This window comes from Trematomus bernacchii, unplaced genomic scaffold (genome assembly GCF_902827165.1).
Source record: "Trematomus bernacchii unplaced genomic scaffold, fTreBer1.1, whole genome shotgun sequence".
NCBI lineage: Eukaryota > Metazoa > Chordata > Actinopteri > Perciformes > Nototheniidae > Trematomus > Trematomus bernacchii.
In genome coordinates, this window is record NW_022987689.1 from 4,314,422 (window position 1) to 4,331,955 (window position 17,534).

General features: G+C 38.1%; 1 protein-coding gene across 1 annotated transcript in view; it reads left to right on the forward strand.

Annotated features, from left to right (window-relative positions):
- The first annotated feature begins 11,655 nt into the window (after positions 1-11,655).
- tnr (tenascin R (restrictin, janusin)) overlaps positions 11,656-17,534 on the forward strand; it is a 161,753-nt gene continuing 155,874 nt past the window's right edge. The window contains exon 1 of the mRNA XM_034137721.1: positions 11,656-11,943. The gene's annotated coding sequence lies outside the window, so the exon portion shown is untranslated. The remainder of the gene's footprint in view (positions 11,944-17,534) is intronic.

Below are 17,534 nucleotides of genomic sequence, written 5' to 3' on the forward strand. Positions count from 1 at the left end.
CGAACTCAAACTATACCTCCATCGTTATTATGATTTTCATCATTTTTAGATTATTACTGTTTCCATAGATCAATTCTTATGGCTACCGTATGAGAAGAACGTGTAATGTCAGGATTTGAAATATTACACAGCAACTTCTGGCTCCCACAGCAGATTGTGTGTTTTTGGTGCAGTGATTTTCAGCCTCAGGGTCAAAGTTCAATGATTTCCTCTTCTCCCTCTGAGCTGCCTGCTTACTGTTTGCCATCAGCACTCCAGTCATGCCCAGTGCAGCTCGCTGCTCCTCACACAGCCGTCTGCAGACTCTGGATCCTGTGTGGCCTCCTCAGAGTCAGAGATGACAGGGAAGAGGAGACAACACCTCCGTAATTTCCCCCAGCCGCATCTCGCCTACAGTAGTGAGTCTTGCTCTCACTCTCCACAGAAATACCATCTAAAATATTTGCTGTTAGAAATTGGATTACTATTCAAATATCACGTAAAATTGAGTAGTGCGATGAAACAATGGTATGTGTATTTTGTGTATGCATAACATTCCCTGGTGTAAACAACTGAGCAAGAATTTCTTAGTACTAGAGAATAGATGTGAGCTTCCTGGACAAACACAACCCCAAAAAGCATAACCTTCTCTTGTGCCCGACTGCAAGGTAGATGGTTAAAATATTTAACTGTTTGATAGAATAATCACAAATGATGGCGAGTTACGTTAGGGAACAGCAAAGCATAAGCTCACATATACTGTATTTTGTATAGAAGATAACAAATGTAATTTGTAATTTAATTTTTATATTAATTTACTTGAATTGAGCACAAGGTCATGTTGATTTACATTTGTGATAAACAGTTTTCATCCAATGTTAGCTCAAACTGTTGTGCACAATCTGCTAGTCATGACATATTCAATCATTATTTTAGCAGACAACATGCAGTACATGCAGACCATGTAAGTGTGTACTGAGTAAGTATTTCAAACACAGCTTCTGCAAGCTTGCATATGTTTGTGTTCTGTGTGTGTGCTTGAATAATTGCCGTAGTTTGTTGTGCGGTTGCTTATGTATGGCTATGCTGTGCTGAGAAGTTGCCAACTCTACAAAAAGGAAACTTGAAAAGCATCTTCATGAAAAATCAACAACTGTGGAAGTCATTGTGTGAGAGAAAACTGTGCTTCTGCTGCTGCTGCTGTCAACATTGTGGACTTCAAGGGAAACACAGCAGGGGCGCAGAGAGGAGGCACTTTAATTGGACACAGTCTGAGAATTTCAATTAGCATAGAAACCTGTACAGGCACACACAATCACACACATGCATTCAAGCACACGCACACTAACATACGGGCTGAATGCTGTCACTTCAATGGAGCTGATTAATCCTCATGTTTTCTGATTATAGTGGAGCTGCAGATCACAATATTCAGTTCAGTGTGACAAACTTTTGCAAAGGTTTCTCTTGTCTTAGATTTGAAGTAGTGCATTTGATTTTTCTTGTCAGACACAGTCGCACAATAAATAACACATTTTACAATCTTGTAAATAATGCAGTTATTATTCCTGTTGCATAAGGGTGTGAAAAAAGGGTGTGAAAAACATCTTTGCACTTAAGGGAACCATATTATAAATATTATCAGAAATGCCTGCTGTGACAACTTGGAAATTGCTTCAGCGTGTTTTCTTTTTGTTGATGTATCACACATATCCTAGGTCTAATTGCAAACTTGAGAGTTGATGTTTTAGTTTAGTGCAGGGAAAAAAAGAGTAAACCAATCTCTGAGCAAGATAGGGATTAAATCTGCAGGCCACTAAAAAGAAACGACATACCTCTGGATACAACACACGGAGCCACAGGCACAACGATAAAACATTCAGGAGTGGGCTGTGCTGTCTGACAGTCAGCGACAGTTGCTGCCAACAGAGGGGAGCTGGAAACTGTCGTACTGTCCTTCACTCGAAGTAAAGGCTGAGCGCAGTCTGATTCAATTTCAGTCCCTCCGGTCCCGGACTGCTTCCCCATTGAGCACATTCATCTTTTTTTATTTAGCTAGCGCTTTTCAACAGACAGTTATAAAGAGCTTTACCATGGAGCAAATGAATACAATAAATACAAATAGTAATAAAAGCTAAATGCTATGTAAGCATCTACAGTAGATCGTGAAGGAGAAACTTTATAAGAGAGAATTTAAACAATATGTTTACAAGATAATGCTGATTTAGTAGCTCCTCCAGCTGATGTAGTCTTTGAACAGCTACACTGGGTTCATGTAGCATACTGTTCATGTAATGTAGCTTCTCCATGGATATTAATGATAAAAACATTCTCAGTATTGCATGGAATGTGATCAAATACAGCGTGAATGTAAGACTGTGTACTACTAACAATATAACCCTATATATTGAAGATCTTTTGAGAATTAGATTAACAACATTAATCCTGCACAAGTTTTTTTTCTCAAAACAAGCATTAATGAGTTATACACCACCTACAAAACGCCTGACTCAAGAGTTGAGCATAAAAAGAAGTTCTTAATTCTCTTTTAGAGGAGACAAGGGATTCTTTTTTTGTATTCCTTTTCCTTAATGTTATTATCATATTAAGTTATTTTATGTACTTGTTTTGTTATACAACTAAGTGAAGATGTGATTTGTCCTATATTATTTCCCCTAAAGTGGGACCTGTCCAATGCAGACTACTTCAAATCAAAAACTGCATTGTTACCACACACACTCTTTAACACAACCCCCATCTCCTGAGCTTTTAAAATAAAAAATGATAATTGTATTTTTCTCAAACACACTAATTGGACCTTCCCTTAATGATATTGCTGATGCTGCTAATCTTGACCCTAACTTTCATTAAAAATGAATTAGATAATGTAATAGAGGATAATGTGGACGCACAGTTGACAGATTGACTTATTCTCTGTTTGAATATAACCCTTCTGGCCTTTTTCAAAAGGTTTAAATTAACACACCAGAATGAAAAATCAGACCCGCTGTGAAGTTTTACAAAAGCAGGTGACCTTTGATAGAGAAACGGAACCATGACGAAAACAAATATAGCTTCATGCTGCTATGCATAAAACAAAGACTCCACTCTGACCCAGATAATCCTCACCTGTCCACTAGGGGTCCTCAGTTTGTTTCTCGGCCCTTCCCCCCTTCTGCTTATCCTATCATTAGTGCTACCTGCCTGACCAGTTGAATAATAAATAATAGTATAGGCAATTACTTTTTTTCATAACGTTTTTAGGGTAGTAAGCAAACAAGAAAGTGCACTCACTATGGATCTTTGCCAAGTGTGTCTCTTTCCCCCTCCCAGACAAACAAGGCTTCCTTACAGTCAACATGGTGGTGGAAAAAAAAGATTTATTCACCTCGTATCATTGATGGATCATTACAAATTTGGTATGGAATTAATGAATGACCTACAATTAATGAATGACCTACTGTTGATTCAATATTCTGGGCCAAATCAGAAGAATCAGAACAAGAATCAGAATCAGAATTAGAATCAGAAACAGGTTTATTACCAGGTAGGTTGACCCGTATGAGGAATTTGACTTGATGTCATGGTGCATACATTAAAAAAGTAAAACAAAAATAAAAAAACACAGATAGAGAACTATTTTAAGAAAACTATAATAACATAACAAAATATTAAAAATAATAATAAATATAGTAAAATATAGCAGTATTTACATAAAATGGAATAACATTTAACACAGGCCAAAATGTGGCCAACAACAGACTGGTAAGACTTGTTTTTAGCATAGCAGAATGCTACTCAAGTAGATGTTGTTGGTGATTCTGTATTATCACCCCATACAAAATGGCTATGAGCTCGGATAAAAATGTAATCAATATGATTCAAATGATATGTCATAAAAAAACTTGGGGGTTACTGTAGTTATAGTTGAACCCAGAACAACCCATTCACTGTCATATTGTTAATTGTTGACTTGCACCTTGTAAAGCTTACCTCCTTTAGGTATTAACATTTTAGGATAATCCTTTTATATCCACAATTGTATCCACTATTAAAGCACAAGAATCCCTTACCAGCTCTTTGTTGCAGTGAGCAGTAGAATAAATCTTGGTTAAAAATAGATGTGTAGACTTGCCACGAAGGCCACCGCTTGAAGAGCTGAGGAAGAGTCTGTTTGAGCAAAGACTCTGTAACAAGCACACGGCTGCTGCCAGCTCGAACTCAATTTACACAACAATTATACTTTCAGTGTCAATCTGGTGTTTTCATTCCTCTTTAAGAAATGTGACCCTACACACACAACCTTTCCTTCAACAACAGGTATATAATTAATGATGCAACAGTAAAGTCACACCAACAATAGAATTACTGAGCAATCAAATATGTATACCTCCTTCTGTTTTTTTTATCCAACAAAAGGCGGCAAATAGCAAATGATTTCTCGCTAACAATGATTTCTTCTTGCTAACGATACACATTTATTCTTTGCATCCAGGTTCAGCATGCTGATTTCATGTTTTAAATAGGTTTTAAATGGGTTATTATTAAACATAATAATCTATAATTCCTTTGTGAATGTGAATCTTTGTATTTATAAAAATGCAAACCAGATAGGTTGAACTGAACATGAGAATAATTAGGACATGTGTATAAATAGTAAATGCTGTGAACACACTGTAAAGGTTTGTTTATGTAATAACAAAACAATAAATATAATTGTGTTGTGTGTCTGGAATAATTGTTTAGTTACTTATTGTAATTGATAACAAATTGCCTTTATACATGCTTAAACAATGTTGAAAGAATATGTATTGGTGTTAATATAGAGCAAATTAGATGTTTTTAAATGATTTAATAATTTGTTAGTTGTCAGCCATGTTGTCACTTTAAATCATAAAAAAGTACTCTTAATGTTGTCAACATGCTTCCAACTTAGTTGCCCCAAATAGCTTCTGTAACATTTACTCTTTCAACACCTGCCCATCTGCACTTCCTTTTTGTACCCTTCTGTGTTTTCTCAACTAAAAATACACAGCCCAAACTCCAAAAGTGCCTCAGTAAGTTGTCCCCTCTTTGTTTAGCGCTGACAAATAGTCAGTGACAGACCCCTCTCCTGGTGCTGGCGGGGTGTTGAAACGAAGTGAAATGAAATGTGGAGACATCTGAGATTCCTTCAGTTGGCTAGCTCAGTGGATCTTTAATTAGAAGAAAGAACATTTCATGTTCAATTCAGTAAAGAAATGGATATATCTGCTTTCATTTAGAAAAAAGGCTCAATGTTTTCCCTCTGCAATTAAACTCCTGTGACAGATGTTCAAACGCTGTTCCCATTTCTAAAAATGTCTTGAGAAAATGCTCTAATCCTCAGCACTTTTAACATAAATAGAGGCCCACCAATCTTGCATTCCTACATTAGTCTGTTCTGCAATTAGTGGTTGTCCAAACTGCGGGGGTCTTTTTGAAAAATGACCCATTCATCTTCAATGAAGTCTTCACCACAGTCGGCGTGCATCCACCACCCAGACAATGTGTTACACCTTGGATTGAAAAACAATACAATAACCTTTTTGCAGTACAGAGTATTTCCAATCCTCAAAGATATAAAGAAATTAGCAATATCACTTTTATATTCTTCTTTTTCCTTTAGTAATTCTCCAACATTCTCTATTGTCTATTGTTTGGCATGGAATTTGTTGCAGACATTTATCTGCCTTTCACTATGAGTTAAAATAACTTTGGTCATACTGTCTTTTATGAAAGCCGCCATGTTGAATTAAGTCCCATTTGTGTCCATTGATTTTGGTTTATAATCAAATACCTCAGCTGAACATGGTAAAAAATGATACCATGTTAGTATTTTCATTGAGTGTGTGAAGACCACATACTTCAATTTCTGGAATAAAGCCTTGTTTGTGTGATATGCTATTTTTTGTTTTTTCCCTCAAGTTTTCAATGTTGGATTTTTTTAACATTTCATTTGATTAATATGTGGATATGTGTGTTATGTGAAGGGTGTTTTATAGCAGAATAAAACCAAACCATCCATGTAATTCACATCAAACCAGCCAAACTCTCTGGCCAGCTTTTCACTGTTATGATCTGTGCAAACCAGACCATACTTTAATTGGATTATTGGCACACTCAAGTACTGATGTTAAACAATGGGAAAGCCTTATTGATTAAATTGTGGGAGGCTTTATGGCCACTCAGCACCTCCGATCATCTGGGAGACTCGGAGGAACGGTGTACCGAATAGCATTTATTTTGTGATGCCCTTGTCTCTGTTTTATGATAAGCCAAGGTCTTACTTCAGAACAGGCTCGCTGCTTTTACGTTTCTCAAGAAGAAAGACTGTCTTGAATCATAATGTGGCTCTGAAATGGAATTAGCTTCTCAGGCAACAGATTTGTGTTATTTTTCATTCACCATATAGGCTGCATGCTGACTTTTAACTCAACAGCGACTTTTCCACAGTAAAGCAAAATAGGGTTTACAGAGCTAAGGATAACCAAGCTGTTGATAAAAAAGGGATTAAAAGCCTTATTTAGTTTAGCATCACATTCAATCTCAAGTAAATACAGACAGCATTGCCTGGGGCTTTGCTCTTAAAGATATGCAACAGCATAAATAAAGAATAAGACCTGTTTAGCCTTGTTTGACAATGTGGGAAGAAGAATATTGGGAGCAGCAGAAACACACTAAGGGTTATCTGCATGTGATTGAAATCATTCCTTACCATTACATTTTCATGAAATAGCCCACTTTCTCAGGCCCATAAAGGACAATATTGCAATGAATGGCTGTGCAATATTGGAAATGTCATTGGCATTGCATTTATTCATTCATGAATGTTTCTCCTGCAAGAGGTAAATACATCGGATGCTCAGTGGAGCAGCAGCAAGTGCTGAGTGCTGCAAAGCACAGCCTGTTTTATTGCATTTCTCATTGAAACGGCTGTTTCAAATAATCAACATTGCAGTTGCTGTTTGGGAATAATGGCTGTTATTTTTCAGCTCTGGAATAAGAAACAATATGTTACAATGTCAATTTAATTTACATTAAATATGTAAGCCTCCTGTTCTGATCAAGTTTTTCAGATTGGGTGAATCTGCTTTGATGTTGAAGCTGGATACAGTGTGCTTGATCATAAAGATCTTACCCAAACAGTGTGTTATTTCGCAGCACATTTATCAGGTATTTACACACAATTGAATGCTTTGTGTATTTGGAATATTAGCATTTGTCTAAAAATAAACAAATAATGGAAAATATAAGCCTGTATATGTGTGAAATGTGTGAAAGCTCACGCCTGCGTTTTGTTATTTAATCACAGCATAATGGAAATGTGAGCAGTGGATGGTGGAGGGTTATTACGTTCATAAACACTTTGTCTCTTATGTTCAGATAATGTTCTATAAAATAAAGTTCTGCTCACCACTTTTGTTGGTCAAATATGGAGTTTTGGCTGTTTTGCAACGTGTTTTCTTTCAGTCTCAATTAAAAAATACATCAAAATAACACATTTAGATGTTACTTTCTGCTAAATGTGTCTATTTACATCAGTAAACGTCTTCTAAATTCACCAAAAGTAAGCATCAAATATTGCCTCATTTTAAATTAAATGTTTAGGCAGGTAGGCCAGCAGGTAGGCCAGCAGGTAGGCCAGCAGGTAGGCCAGCAGGTAGGCCATCCAGTTATTTTAACCGGGCCGACTAAAATAACTGGATGGCCTGCCTGCCTGTCAGCCTTCTATCTGTGCACAAACTTATCTCGTGCCCTCATTGGTCATGTGCGCGTTCGTGTGTGTTGGAGGAGGGGCTCTGTAAGGAAGTGGCAGATTTTCTCCGGTTGTGTATTTAACAATACAAATATCTAATACGTTCTTTTGATTAATGCAAGTAATCAACTGAGGCGGGTTCACATTTACTATAACCCTTTTTTATTTTCAGCATTTTCTTGTGTAGTTTCTTCCAAAAATATGTATGGAATACATAAAGATCATTTTCTGACAAAAAATGTTTTGTTTTTCATAATCGCAACCAGAAATCTCAATTACAGCAACACGTACAAACACCAAACGTTCCAGTTTCATTCTCTATAATCTATCTAAGGTTTTTACAGAGATATATGAAATCCTAAAACCTGCGTAAATGAAAGTCTTATGTAAACAAGATAGTTTACCCTAAGTTACTTGTGAAATATGTTGATTGGAAACAAAGTAAGAAGCATTGAATTGGGCAAAATGAATGTGATTTAATGTAAAATAGGGTCGACTATATAAAGTATTTGTGGACTATGTAATCCAGAGTATTTAACAGTAGGAGAAGAGCCCACAGCCAGGTGGTGCATCAGCATGTGTCCCCATCAGAGGAAAATGCACATGTAAAAAGGTGTACTTTTTTACTGTGTTTATTTTTTCCAGGGATTTTCTTTCTGAGCATTTCTAATTAGCCCTAATAAGCTCAACATGATGATCCCTGTGTAAGCTGGCGAGTGATCTGCCCTGAAGTCTGTTCATCAGCTGTGACATCCAGCATCAGGTTCACCTCTATACCAAGCTAATGGCACCCTATGGATCTCTATGTAGGCCAGCATCTTACCATTCTGCCCACACATTATTCTTTCCCACACAAACTCACACGTATTATCTTTCCTGTTTGTTGGAAAGCCAAGGGTATTTTTGGTTCATCTCCTGTGGTGTGAATACGCTTTGACTCCTGTTTTGTTTTGATGATGGTAAGCACAAGTTGAAGTGTGTGTGTGGCTATGAACACATCTGTGTGACACTCTAAAAATAAAACAACAGTATTCCTCCCGGGTCCCTTCTTAATCGTAACCTGACAAACACGCAACATAAAAAAACACATTTTCTGCACTTTTGCATTCGAGATAATTTCTTCCACAGCCACAATTTCCTGCAAACATTTGTCTTGACTGATGCAAAGTATCTTTTGCCGTCCGGCAGTTGATCAGCAGTTGATGAGCTCCTGTTTGTTTCACCTTTTACTCCTTAGCTGCTGTGTTTGAAGATTCTGCCTCAGAATAACACAACTCTGTGGTTTTTATTCAGTGCAGAACAACATCAGAAAACACTTCTCCCACAAGGAGAAACACTTCTCCTCAGTCAGAGTTGGCACAAAAGGCTTTATCACGGTAAGACAGGTGATTGAAGGTTATATTGTTTTTCAGTTGCACATCAAGCATGGCCTTTCATGTGGCAAATGTGAAGACTCACAATACATTGTGTAGTAGTGTATTAACATAAGCATGTGTTGAAAAATACTCTGGGGCCTGTTTTGCATTTCAGCCTTCATCTTTACTCATTTCATGTCTGCCTCAATATTGTCAGCATTGAATACGGGCAAAATGCCAACATATGTCTTTAGATGTAGTGAACATGTAAACACATGAACCCAAAACACATGCCATTGTCTGCTGACTAAACAATGTACATGTACTACTAAACTCAAATATTTTTTTTTATCAATGATATTATTATTTGAATAGAATATGATCAAATGAGTGGTAAGCTTTTATAACCACTTTTTTTCTACACTTGCTTGGTAAGACATGATTTCACGTTTCCTTTCATACACCATTTTACATGTAAGAACCTGTAATAAGTAATAATATGTATATCAAATAAACAAAAAAGAATGTTTCATGTTTTGCTAATCTTAAAATGTTACATTCTATGCTCTGGAGTAGAGAAATGGCCCAAATACTGTTTCCACCATTTTGTTGCAGTACAACTTCTAGACACCGGCGGCAGCACTGAGCGCCATTACTGTATGATGAGCACACCTGCCGCAGACATTAGACTGTGATTAACCTTATTCCCATAACTCGCACTTTATTGGGATAACTGTGTTTTTCTCATAAGAAATGTCTTCCGGTAAGATTAGCAATGTGTCTACTTTATCTCTGGTGAGTTTCCATAACATTATCACTAAGTATTAAATTACGTAGCGTTGAAGACTTGGGAGAGTTGCTTCGTTTACTTCCAATTACAGCTAGCTAGCGTTATATTTTGTCAACTGTGCGAATTTGAATACCTTGTATGTGTCTAATTTCATTATTTGATCCTGTTGAGACCACGTTAATTTTAAAGCCGTGTTCCAAAATGTGTAAATCCCCCGAGATATACAAAAACCTAGCCACTCTAACCTAACTTTAGCAAGCTAATGGTATTGTAGCTACCTGCTTGCTACATGTCAACATAAGCACATGGCTATCTGACAGTGGGTGTTTCTCAATCGCGAGTACGCTTGCTTGGTAGCACATGTCTGCCGAGCATCTTGCTTCAGAAGCGAGTCAAGAATACTTCCTGACATTCGGAAAACAAAGAGAGGAACACGCTAGCAAGTGTGCAGGTGTGCGTCATATGAGAGGCCCCGCCTTACATCTTCCGCCACAGATTTGGGGAAATTGGTCCGTGCGCAAAGCATTGTGGGGATTTTAAGATCGCGAAGTCTACTCATGTGCACACTCGATATTTCTCCAAACGGAGTACGCCGGGCTCGGTAGATTTCCAAGTATACTGGAGATTGGAACAGTACTTCGGCGGCACTCGATGACGTAGTATGCTTGAAATAGTGGCTCTGAAGCAGCTTTACTCGCGATTGAGAAACACCCTGTGACTACTGCTTGTTTCATACTTATCCAAGTTAAACCAACTGTTAACTCCATCACTGAAAACGTTTTGTATTTATTTAGTCTTCTTCATCCATCATCTTAATATAATCACATTTTTTGTAATTAGGTTTACATGCTTACTTTTCAAATAAAGTTTTCAATAGCTGAGTGTCAAGCAAGATTACAAATTATTCAAATGCAAATTAAACCATTCACTTATAGGGCTGCATACTTTCTCAAATAAACAATTTGTTTGTCTATAAAATGTCCGAACATGTGGTTTTCACATACAGTCAATGTTTACATCTTCAATGTCTTCTTTTATCTAGCCAACAGTTAAAAGAAAAGATATTAAGATAATTATGAAGAAAATATTTTTCATTTTTGCTTGAACAAAAAGTTATTTTCTGAATAATTTCCTGTTTATTAACTTATCAATACATAAAACAAACACTGATTTGATAAACAATAAGAACACTTTGCAACTAATCAGGGAAAAATGCAAAAATATTTTGTGATTTTGGCTTAACCTACTTTAAGACGTCACCCTATGTTAATCTATTAATCGTAAAACATTCATACTGAAAACAATCAATATGCAGTTCTTGTCCCATGTTTATATGCTAATGATTCTTTTCTATCTGTTTTATTTTTTTAGATGGTGGTGCCACCTAAGATCCTGGAGCAAATTGTCATCCCAGCTTCATGTTCTCTGTGAGTAAAATGTGTTATAGACTCTGTGAGCAGCATGAAGAGAAAGCAGCCACTAGAGGCTGCACAAGCAAAGACACAAATACATAGATCAATAAGGAGAGAGAGAGAAAGAGAAAAGACAGAACAATCAATGGAGGAACAGCAAAAAAGAGATGGTGAGATAGCATGCAGTTGAGTACAGCAAGACAGAGTGGCAGTGAAGAGATAGTAGGAGTGAGCATCGTACCAGCTGACAACCTCACAGAGAGAGAGAGAGAGCATCCCAGCTCACTAAAGAGAGAGAGGAGAGAGAGGGAGAGTGGAGCAGCACTCAACCACGTTGCCCGTCCTCATATTTCCCTCTGCAGCTGTGCGAGGCAGAGTGAGCGGAGAGGAGAGAGCACATCTGAGTCTCGTGGAAACAGCAGGACAAGGTACCACTTGGCCGAGAGATCGATGCACTCACGCCAAGCCACACAGGAAGGGTGAGTGGCCCGTAGGACGTCCGTGTACTGCCACACAGTGAGAGAGAGAGAGAGAGAGGGGTGCCAAAGGGACAGAGAGAGTGAAGAGACCGAGAGGGAGGAAGACTACCCAAGGCCAATTTGAAAGCTTTCAGCTGGTCACTCGGAGCAGGTGAGTTAACTTGTTCTTGTGAGGAACGGAGACGAATGTTGGGCAGTTGCTTTCAGCTTCTGACGAGATTGTATGTATGTGCGTAGTCCTGTATCTTCACTGTTGTATGTTTATTTGCCTTTGTGTTAGTGCTGAGTGTCTTTTTTGGTGTTTCAGTTGTGGCATCAGTTGCAAGACGGTGCGCATTTAAAGTGGTAGCCAGGTGATTAGCTGGGGAACCTCAGTATCAATCAAACTGTTATCATGCTGAGCAGAGAGCAACACAACAATAGCTGCTTAACGACCTCTTCCCGCTGGGTTGTGTGTTTATTTGCACTATGTGTGGATGCTTTTGTAGTTAAAGTGCGTGTGAGTGAGGATTTTTTGATTGTCACGGGTGAAATGTGTCTGAATTCGAATTACTTGGGCAATTAATAGTCGTGACAAAAGCGTGCTTTAAAACTGATTAGTTGGAAGTAGTTGCATGACAAATTATCACGAAAGGCTATTCATCTACATACACTTTTTCCTTCTTCTGGGAATGTTACTGTTAAGTTTGGGATAAACACTTGGCATCCTTCGAGAAGCAGGACAGTTCAACTTATTTAAAAAGAATATAGTTTGATTGTGAAAGGTAAAGAAAATTGTAATTGTGTCATTTTTTTACTATTTGGTAAACATATTGTACATTCAAACTCATGTACGATGACAGGGTTGTACTTTCATACAGTAAGTCTGAGTTGACCGTTAATATTATTGTATAGGTTTTCCCAATTTAATGGATCAACATACGCATGGGAAATGATAAAGTGTGTTCTCCCATCAGTTGCTATCTTCTAAATGAATACAGGACTCTACCTTTTGTTTGCATTGTTGCCCAGTTAAAAAAACAACCCAAAATGCATGTGGACAATTATTAAATCCCATTACCTGCTTTTCCAGCTCAGACTATGTGTGTTTTGGTTGCTGTAGTGACTAATTATTATTTATGGTGACATTTAGAAAGCGGTCTATATGTGCGCCATTTCCATGTATTCCCATGCTGTACCATTAGAATTCAGAGGCTCGATATATCCTATCATCCATCTGTGAGTGTCTCCATCCCTCTCTCAGTTTCTGTTCCTCTCCCTTTCCCATAACCACCCCCCCCCCCCCCCCCCCCCCGCTTCCCTTTTTCCCCCTCCATGTCATCCCGTGAAGGTTATTTCCATATATCGAGTTGGTTTAATTTGTCAAAGTCAGCCAGACGTATTGTTCATGGTCGCAGCAGGGGAACAGGTTGGGGGGGTTTCAGTGCTGCGTATTGACAGCGTATTGGAAGCTGTGGTGATTATATCCTGAGAGCCACAGACTGACGGAAAAAGGCAGAGAAGTAGTGGAACACGGGCAGAGAGAAAACCACCAATTCAGTTACCTTGTAAACAGAGAATCTGAGCAGTTAATCTCAGAGTTTTTTTATGACTGTTTGTGTGTGTGTGTCGGCTGTGAGTGGAGAGGCTTGAGGTTTTCAGTGTTTTGATTCATCATATCACACACAGAGCTTCTCTCTGCCATGTGGATCCTGTGTCATTAAGCCGATCACTTTCTCTGTCCGATCTACTTCTCTTCCTGGATACATCAGACACTCATCACACACTCATCACACACTCATCACACTCTCTGTCTTTTGTCTTTAGCCCTTGCCGGCTCTTTATCTGTTCATTACTCATTCTCTGCCTCTCCTTCTCACACACATTTATATGCAGAATCACCCAAACTCACACAAGTGTAACTGCATTTGTGAAAACTGCCGCTCATAAAACATGCATCCCTCATTGAATGTGGAATGAGATTGTGCGGAACTTGTGTGATTGAAATTCAAATGAAATACAGATTGCTATACAGTGGTTCTGATATTATATTTTTAATGTATGAAATTGTGAGAGAGACATCCTGTCCTTTTTATAAAATTGCATCTGAATTGAAACATGTATTACAATCTTACTGCGTACCCAAGATTTATGGAAATGGTATAGTGGTGACATTTCACTGACAAGAACAAATGCAAAATTATTTTAATGTTTACTCTCATTGTTTGTAGTTTCATTTATTGCGAGTCAGCCTGTGTGAAGTTGTTGAATGCAAATGTTTTCTATAAAGCGCTTAAGGAGCAGGTGATTTTTGTTGAATTATTCTCACATTCTCACTATATTTTCCTTGCTACATTTTCCAAATCACTTACATTTATTTTTTTGCCAATGGGCATTTGAACAAGATCGTAATAGTCTATGTGGTAATTAATAATTTACATAATACCTCATACTGGGGGAATTTTATTTTGCTCTGCGCCCGTGTTAATTGTGTTAGCTAAGCTACCGTCATTACTTATCGTTAGGAAGACAGTTACATTTGGACATATCCAGCTCTCATTAGCGGCCGCGTCATCCATCAGTTACTGCACGGATTTAAAAACAGTCGCATAGAAGGGACTGCAGTAAAAGGACTGAAATCTTAGATTAGTACTTTTATAATTAGGGATGTAGTTTTAGTTATCTTACCATGGAACAATTCTAATCATTGTTTCGTGGGAAAGTCCTATTTACATTACACATGCTTTGCACATTTTTTAAAGTTTGAGAGAGTTCAATGAACGGAGCATTTTCCTGTACTTCCACTCATGGTTCATCTTCAAGCAGCTCCTCCTCAGCGTCCTCCTGTGCGATCATCTCAGTCTGTGTGATAAATCCTAACTAGACTGCTCTGATTTATGTTTCCAAGGCAGAGGAGCCAGACGCAGGCATCTGTCTGACTGTGTGAACTGTTACCCTTCTTTCTTTCCTGCTTTATGTTAAAGCTCTCTTTTTGCACCTATGCTTTCTTCTCTCCTTCTCTTTCAATTCTTCTCCTGGGATTACTCTCTAGATAATTTATATTCACATTTTCAGGCATATAGTATATAGGAATGTGTGTATGTGTACCAAATGTACATTCTAGAATCATTGTGGCCAACAATTAGGGCTGCTCGATTATGGCAAAAATCATAATCTCAATTATTTGGGTCAATAATTGATATCCCGATTATTAAAAACGATTATCCATTTACTTTGAAAACATCAATTTATTGGAGAAAAAAAATGTGAACAGTATGTTTTTAACAGTTGATTACCCTGAACTTTAAGTATAATTCAACTGAAAAAACAATACAAATAAATAATAATAATAATAATAAAAGAATAATCGTTTTATTTCGATTACGTTGTTTTCGTAATCGTTGCAAGCCATAATCGTAATTGCGATTAAAATACGATTAATTGAGCAGCCCTACCAACAATGTAAAGGCATTACCGCATCAATGTATTACAACTTTGTACTGTAACTCAGCAAAATATTGGATAAAATGTACTGAAATATATTTAAAAACAATGCTAAATTACCTTAATCACAGTGTTTTTTGGCAGCCTTGTTACGAGCAATGTCCCGAGAATTGCATTTAAAAAAATGGTATACCTTTTCAATATTTCCCTAAATACTTTTCCTTTTAAATTTGCCTTATCCTCCTTTTTTTCCACAAGCGTATCAATCCGAATATTGAAGGCTCTGATTCAAAACTACAACCCATCAGTTATTGATGTAAACTTAATGAAAGCCATCCTGAAAACTGAGGGGATCAGCTAGAGAGAAGAGCTGGTGAATTGTTTGGGATTAAAGAAAGTACAGTCCACTGCTCCTTGCTAATAAACAAGGAGAGATAATGGCTTCATTGCAGTTGTGATGAATATTCTGCCAACCATGGGGCCAAAACGTTTCTGCCTTTATTTTTTAAGCTAACAAAAATGAGATCAGTCCGGATCAGTTTGGAAAATCACTAGTTTGTATTTTAGGTATATTTCGCAATGGTATAAAAACTGCAATGTAGAAAACTGGATATGTTTCAACAGCATTTTACAAACAGCATTTTCCTAAAGCCTAATTGGGGTTTAGTTTTCTTGTTAAAAGGTTTTTTGTATTCAACACTATCTAAGTTGAGGCTGATTTGGTAAAACCAGACAAAAGTACACATCACAGCTCTTCACTGTTGATCTCTGCACCACAAAGTACTTTGTTAACAAAAGACGGATGAATGTGTTGAATTATGCGGATCCTATCAAGGCACGTGTCTGTCTGACAGCCTTGGGTCTAACACAGCGGAGTGTGTGTCTCTGCGCTCTAATAAAAAAGAATAGATGAAGAGAAAAGCAGTTGCACTGTGACTGAAGGGCTGATGTAACACTAAGTTTGCAGTATTTGCTTGTTGGGAAGGCCTGATCGGGCAAGATGTTGTACATTTCACATACGCAGCCCCCCAACGGTGTAGAGTGACAGTGCTGAGAGCAGGAAAAAACAAGAATCGATGGCAGGATGTCCATAAAGCAGGTCTCTGCTCGATTCTGGACCACTGACGAAGGACATTTGTTTTTCCAAACTGTTTTGATGCTGTCGGTTTTAACTAAACAATTGATCACGCTGTAGAAGTGGTTGCAAGTTCTCGAAACAGATGGCTACTGTATATCATGAAATGATAGAAGCAGGAAAGGAGCTTGTTTTAAGCCTCTTGGGAGCTTTGTTTTACTGTGTGGTAAACAGCCAGCGGAGAGAGCAGAAATGATAAAGCTCAAAGGATCAAATATGTGAACAGCCCTTTTGAAATAATGGAGGATATGTGAAAGGAAGGACAACTTTACTGTCATTTTCTTCTGATTTCCATCCTGTACCTGTAAGGCAAATTTCCAAATGTGACGGCATAGTTGAACTGATCCGAACCTCTGATTTGTCACATCACACAGCGCTGGGGAGACAAATTCACCTTGTTATTTAAATGTGTTAAATCACACATCTAGATTGCTTCTATTGTCGCTGTGCTTGAGATCTCAAGAGTTCAGAGTTCAAGCAAGTGTTCTTGTACGGTAAGTATCCCAGGATCCTTGGCATGTGGTATTGCATTAAGAAGTATACCTTTCCGCAGACAGCATCATTTTTTTTTACAAGTGGCCGCCTTATGAATCTTGTGGGGATGTGCTTGAGAGGTTTTATTTGTATCCCTTATCTTCCAGTCCTCCCCAGCGTTTAGAGGATCTGGGCAGGCCATGTTAATGATCCTCATTAGCCAAGGAGCTTGAATCCAAACTGGAATTCTTCCACTTCAACCACTACTTAACATTTGGTGTTCTTCCCCCTTCCCTGTCTGTCGCTCTCAATCTCTCTCTGCACACCGTCCTCCTTCAGCAACCCCTCAAACATTTTTCTCATCTTCTTTTTTACTCCCTCTTCCACGCTGGGAAATATTCTGTAAAGGTCTTCCATCTCTTTCAACCCACTCTGCAGAAACATTTTTAAAAGATATTCACTGCACAGTGCAGGTGCCTCTGTGTGTACCTGGGTTTGAATGGATGCACGTGTGTGATCATATAGGTGCACAGTGCTGTGTGTATTTCCTGCCAGAAAAGGAAGTGACCTTTTGATACTAGTTTTTCGCCCCTACTGTGAAATAAAAAGCTTAAAGTTCAGGCGTGAGCACCCCCCCAGGCAGCCTGTGAAGGATGTTCAGATATACAAACGTGTCGGCTCAAGAGACTCCTTTTAGGTGAAGGGTAAAT